The 7,009-nt window shown below is 35.4% G+C and overlaps 1 protein-coding gene across 3 annotated transcripts in view; it reads right to left on the reverse strand.

Moving 5' to 3' along the window:
- FOXP2 (forkhead box P2) overlaps positions 1-7,009 on the reverse strand; it is a 628,727-nt gene that overhangs the window by 550,481 nt on the left and 71,237 nt on the right. For all 3 annotated transcript variants that reach the window (XM_043463145.1, XM_043463144.1, XM_043463146.1), the window contains exon 2: positions 354-498. The gene's annotated coding sequence lies outside the window, so the exon portion shown is untranslated. The remainder of the gene's footprint in view (positions 1-353; positions 499-7,009) is intronic.

The raw sequence follows: 7,009 nt of genomic DNA on the forward strand, positions 1-7,009 counted from the left end.
AAAAGAAGGAATCAAAGTTTAGAGCATCAAGGGATTATAATGGCACAAATGCACATATTAAATCAAAGGAAGTTACCTTCTTTTCATCAGAATACTCTCAAAATTCTTAACAGTTCTCTGCCAGAAGATAAAATTAAAATTAATCCATTTTGCATTGAATGTTATTATTGTAAAGCATCACCTTTTTAGTTAGAAAACATTAACACAAATACAAATTTAAGTTACCAACCAAAAGAAATGTATATTTTGTAGAGAAAAACAAATGCAAAGAATATTGTCATCACATATTTTTCTACTAACACCTGAGCAGCCACAAAAACAGAGATGGCAAACATGGAGTACAGATGACTTACATTTGGAGGGTTAGACTTTAATTCTCTCTCCCAGGATTGAGGGGTTTTATTCTTTGTGCTTACAATGCTCCTTTCTCCAGGGTATTCTTCTACTTCCAGAATAGGTCAGGACAAAGCTTCAACAGACTTCTATTATTTGTTTGATCTAGGGGGAAATTATACTTTTAATCAATTATTACAAAATGCATCAAACTTTTTTCTTACTGTGCTGGGGGTGGGGGTTTCTCATTATTTTCTGTTGGATCTGAAGTGAACAGAGAAAATAGGAATCGCCATTGTTGAATATTATAATAAATAAATCAAGTAGTTTAAATTAACACCACTAAAAGAAACCCACATCTATCTTCTTTTTCATTTTTATGGCTAAGCAGCATAGCAAGAGAAAATTAATATTCAAAATCCAAATGACTACAAAAGCCTGCTCAAATGTATTTTTAAAAGACTTTAACATAATTTTGAAAATCCATGAGTTTGCATGGACTGGCAGAGACGATTAGGTATCAAATATTTTTACTCATTCATTTTAATGTCTTAGGGCTAAAGAATTACAGGATGATTAGAAAAGTGTAAAGGAAAATCCATTTAGAAAAATTTTAATGGAATAATAAAAAAGATGATTTCAAGAGCATGAGACAGACCAGAAACAGACAGTAAAGAATCTGTAGGCAGGGCAAGAAATCTAGAGTACAAACTGTGAAAATGGTACAAAGGTTGGGAACTGCTATTCTAACAGAATATTGGTCAAATTAAAGTATATGACACAAGGACATTTAAATCTGATTTGATGTTAATTCTCTAAGGAATTTATACAATGTAAAAATGCAATACACCTTACTTTCACAAGAACACAGAAGCATAATGCATGATTGTTTGACCTTTGGTGGTATGAAAATTCATATCTTTAAGAGAATTAATTGTATTCTACAAACTTTATCAAACTGCAGTTTTCTAATAATGGATATTTTCTGCCTCATTAAAATGAAATATTAAGATAAATGTCTTCAACTTGTGCCATACTTTGGATCACACACTGTTGCCTTATCTTAAAGTCATTCATATTGCTTTCCATTAAATAATAAATTAGAATGTAGGAGGGACATTTAGAGAAAATCAGAAATAAAATATAGCTGGGGGAAACATGTCTGCTAGCACTGTAAAGTCAGTTTCTGCTCAGAAATTTAAGACTATTACACTTGTGATTATTACCCCCCCCCCAAAAAAAAACTATAGTGGCAAAATAGTAAACAAATGAAGTCAATTAATAGCTATATCACAATTGCTAAATACAAAAAACAAAATATATGAGGGCAGAAGCATTTCTTTAAGTCATCCATCTAATCACAAATTGGTACTTGTGTGAGCCTTTGCTGATTTTAACCGGTATAAGCGGTACTTGCAATCATTTACCTGGAATACCACAAAATTACTTCTGGTGAAACAAACAGAAATCTGACTATCAAAAATTAATGTTACTGAAGGAGAAAACTCATTCAAGGCTAGATTTTAGGACTACAGAAAACTGGTATACTTTGCTTTAGAAAGATCAGCTAATCTTGGCCTAACTCAATAGTCTTACTATTAATGGTTATCAACATACATTCTATATGAATATTTCCATATGGCTTTTCAGACATAGGTAGTTCTACTTTAGTTTCAAGAACACAGAAATGGTTTTGCTGTATTTTGGATCAGTGCAAGATCAATGAACATTCCTTTAGGGAAGCCTTTTGAACTGACAAAGGGTGAATGATTGACATCAGTAACAAATACTTTTTGTTGTCCTGGAATGACATGTCATTTATAGCAATACCTATGCTAATTAATGCCACACATATCTACCAGATGTGTCAGAGAAATATGCCAGACCCTTCACAGAATATAGTGTGAGTTCCACTAAAATTCCATTAAAGATATCGATATACATTCCTTAGATATAAAGAATTGATCTCTCTCTCTCTATATATATATATATATACACACATACACACACACACACATATATATACACATACACATAGAATATACTTTCTATGATAGAGAAAAACACACTTTTATGTAGTTAACTATACCTTATCTATTCCATTGGTAAAACTTTTTACAAAAAGCAAACTCTACCTTGTTCAAAGACACAATAATCTGAACCTTAAAAAATACAGAAATAATGTACTAAAATACTAGTTGGGGTCTTCAGAAACTACACTATCATGACACTTTACTCTTGTTCCCAGATTCTCTCAAATCCACCAGTAGATTATTAACAATTAGAACTATACATTAATCATTTTCATCTCCCCATTCCCTAGGACACAATTTGGTATAATGGGTACCATCTTTTTTTTTTTTTAATATAGAGTTAAGGTCAATACAGACATCAAAATTATATATCACAATTTTGTTAGTAAATTCAGTATTTACAAAGAAACAATTGCTTATGATGGCAACTGAAACCCTTACTCATTTAATCAGATATGCTAGTAAAGAACTCATCTCACTGTCTGGAACAGACCACTCAAAAAAATGTGATCTATATAATCAGATTTAACATCCATTCCAGATTGCCTGGGATAGATGAGATTTGTACTTAATTCAGTTATTAAAAGTTAGCTCTTTTCTTCTCAAAAGTGTCCCAGTTTAGATGATAACTCTATATATTTTTCCAAAGTATAATTAATTATAATTCATCTATATGATTATTTCTTTTTATCAACAAGTTACTGTTCTTCATTTTATTGTTTTCTATGATGCTGTTAACATGATAAAAGAATTTTACTAAGATTGGAATGAACAACATTCCATCCTTTTAACATCAATACATTCACACAAACGGTCAAAGGTTTACTAAATCCTCATATCCTTGAAGCTAAACATTTCATCATCAGTATAGGAATCACCTCCTAGCTGACCAAACAAAATGTGACTTCTTAATTCTTAGATTGCTTAACTTCTCTAATTCATTTAGCTTATTTTTTCATTCCTTCCACCTTAAAACTCTACTTTTGGCCTACATTGCCAAGTCGCTTCAGTCATGTCCAGCTCTTTGCGACCCTATGGACCATAGCCTTCCAGGCTCCTCCATCCATGGGATTCTTCAGGTATCAGTACTGGAATGGGTAGCCATGCCCTCCTCGAGAGGATCATCTCAGCTCAGGGATTGAACCCACATCTCTTATGTCTCCTGCATTGGCAGTCAGGTTCTTTAGCACTAGCGCCACGTGGGAAGCCCTTTTGGCCTACATGACACCCTTCTTTCCTGATTCCGCTCTTCTCTCTCAGACCTCCTTTGTTCATTGTCTGCTGGTTCCTATTCTTCCTCTATCTATTTCCTTAATGTTAGTTTCCCAAGACTTCATTCTAGTCCTCTTCTTTTCCTAATCTGCACTCTGGTTTTTGTAATAACCATAACTTGCTGCAAGTGATGCTATTATCAGCCTATACCTTTCTCTTGACCTGCAGATTTAAAGTTCCTACTGAATACACAATCTTGCATCCCCTCCCCTCATCCTTCAGTCTTAACTCAGAGACCAAGGAAGCAACCAACGGTTAGAAAGAAGTGAAGTTCTGCAAGAATTCACAGGCAGCAGAAGACAAGGGGGCTGGGTAGGGAAATCCAAACCCACTAGAATGAGACACAGTCTGTTCCTGGTATCTCATTTGTAATCCAGGCATGTTTCACTTTTAAAAATTGTTGCATGTAGTGGACAGGTTTCAAGGCAAATACTACTAGAAAGAATAATATGATAAACATGAAATACATCATGAGGATCACAAACAAAATATCCAAAGATAAAAGTATAAAGCAGCCTGTTATTGTTCAGTCACTAAGTTGTTTCTGACTCTTTGAGAACCCATGGATTGCAGGATGCCAGGCTTCGCTGTCCTTCATCACTGTCTCCCGGAGTTTGGTCAAACTCATGTTCACAGAGTCAGTGATGTTAGCTAACAATATCATCATCTGTAAAGCAGTTAGGTGAAAAACAAAAGAAAGTTGTAGGATACTGTGGCAAAGTTTCTAAAGGGGTGGCTTTTAAACACCATCAGATTACTTGCATAACCCAGTATTTGCTCCACAGGAATGCAGTATTAGCCCTGACAAAGGTGAATTTTCAAGAGAAATCAGAAAAGCTGTGCATATGTGTGTGTGTGTGAGACAGAGAGAGAGAGAGAGAGAGAGAGAGAGAGAGAGAAAGAGAGATCCAATTAAGATTTAGTAACAAATCTTGTATTTTAAAAATAATAAATATAATAACATATGCAAGCTCTCTAAGGACTTAAAGCACTTCTTTCTGACTTCACACTAAAACTGAAGGGTTAGCCTGTGATCTAAAAGTCATGTATAACAAGGTTCCTAAAGGAAAATGTGGTCTGAGTTCTGAACAACTAATACAAAATCTTTTGATATACAATCCATTTACATTTTGAGAAAAGCATGCTATTTAATTTTACTGCCTAAAACATGTTGTGAATAAAATTTTCCATCTTCTCTTTGGCTTAGTTCTTTATCCTCTACTGCCTCTTAAACATCTTCACTTCAATACTCTGGTTCTGATACTTCTTCAAATTAATTATGGCTTATATGTCTTCAGAATTTTATTGGGGTGTTCAAAAAGTTCATTCAGTTCTTTCCTTAACCTGTTATGGATGGAAAAACCCAACTCTGAGGCAGAGTCACTATCTCAAACCTCTTTACTCAAGAACACATGAGTTTTCCTAAATATATACCTAAATATTTATTTATTTAATTACTGATTGGATCTTCTAACAGAGAAGACTTTTTGTGCCTCTGCCATACGCCCCACAGTATACAGGAGAGATTCACAGAAGAGAGTACTTTATCCAAGATCTCAGAGAGTGTACGTGACAGAGATGGAACTTGAGCTCACTTTCTTTTTGAAAACACGACAAGCCAAATTTACTTAAAATTTATATGACAAGTAAATATACACATGTAATATTTAATTTGTCTAACTATATTTGAAAATACTAACTCCCTTTAAGAAAACTATAAAGAATCTGCCTGCAAAGCAGCAGATGAAGGAGACGCAGGTTCTAACCTGGGGCTGGGAAAATCCCCTGGAGAAGGCAATGGTTAAGTCACTCCAGTATTCTTCCTGGAGAATCCCATGGAGAGAGGAGCCCGGTGGATTACAGCCCAAAGGGTCACAAAGAGTTGGATATGAATGAGCAACTGAACATGAGTACAAAAATCAAAATTAGAAAATAACAGTGTTTTTGTATGTTTTACCTCAGAGTATGCTATTTCATCAGAAAAACATCTACTTCTACTTCACTGACTATGTGAAAGCCTTTGACTCTGTGGATCACAACAAACTGAGGAAAGTACTTAAAGAGATGGGAATACATGACCACCTTACCTGCCTCCTGAGAAGTCTGCATGCAGGTCAAGAAGCAACAGTTAGAATTGGACACGGAACAACAGAGTGGTTCCAAATCAGGAAAGGAGTACGTCAAGGCTGTATATCGTCACTCTGCTTATTTAACTTACAGGCAGATTACATCAGGTGAAATGCCAAGCTAGATGAAGCACAATCAAGATAGCCAGGAGAAATATCAATAACCTCAGATATACAGATGACACCACCCTTATGGCAGAAAGCAAAGAGGAACTATAGAGCCTCTTGATGAAAATGAAAGAGGAGAGTAAAAAAGCTAACTTAAAACTCAACACTCAAAAAATGAAGATCATGGGATCAGATCCCATCACTTCATGGCAAACAGATGGGGAAACAGTGGAAATAGTGAAAGACTTTATTTTCTTGGTCTCCAAAACCACTGCAGATGGTGACTGCAGCCATGAAATCAAAAGACGCTTGCTACTTGGAAGGAAGGTTATGACCAACCTAGACACCATATTAAAAAGCAGAGACATTACTTTGCCAACAAAGGTCCATCTTTCCAAAGCTATGGTTTTTCCAGTAGTCATGTATGGATGTGAGAGTTGGACCATAAAGCAAGCTGAGAGCCAAAGAACTGATGCATTTGAACTGTGATGTTGGAGAAGATGCTTGAGAGCCCCTTGGACTGCAAGGAGATCCAACCTGTCAATTCTAAAGGAAATCAGTCCTGAATATTCATTGGAAGGACTGATGTTGAAGCTGAAACTCCAATACTTTGGCCACCTGATGCAAAGAGCTGACTCACTGGAAAAGACCATGAAGCTGGGAAAGACTGAGGGCAGGAGGAGAAGGGGATGACAGAGGATGAGATGGTTGGATGGCATCACTGACTCAATGGACATGAGTTTGAGCAAGCTCCGGGAGATGGTGATGGACAAAGAAGCCTAGCATGCTGCAATCCGTGGTGTTACAAAGAGCCAGACACAACTGAATGACTAAACAACAACAAAATGCTATTACAACGTTTTAAATTTCACATTAAATATATTTCACTTTTGTGTTATGTTTATAATTGCAGGGTCAAATGAGCATATCAGACTTCCAAAACTAATAATCATACATCTTCAAAAGGCCACAACCAATATCAACATCAATAGATTCGCATTTAAAGGAGACTGACTTATTCTGTGCATGATTTCTGAGTAGTTTATTGTGTATTAGCTTATTTATGAAGTGGAAAAAAATCTCAGAACAAACAAGCAGAAGAGGGGAAAAAAGAAAACTACTTTATCTATATTGCCC

Source organism: Cervus canadensis, chromosome 3 (assembly GCF_019320065.1).
Source record: "Cervus canadensis isolate Bull #8, Minnesota chromosome 3, ASM1932006v1, whole genome shotgun sequence".
Taxonomy (NCBI): domain Eukaryota; kingdom Metazoa; phylum Chordata; class Mammalia; order Artiodactyla; family Cervidae; genus Cervus; species Cervus canadensis.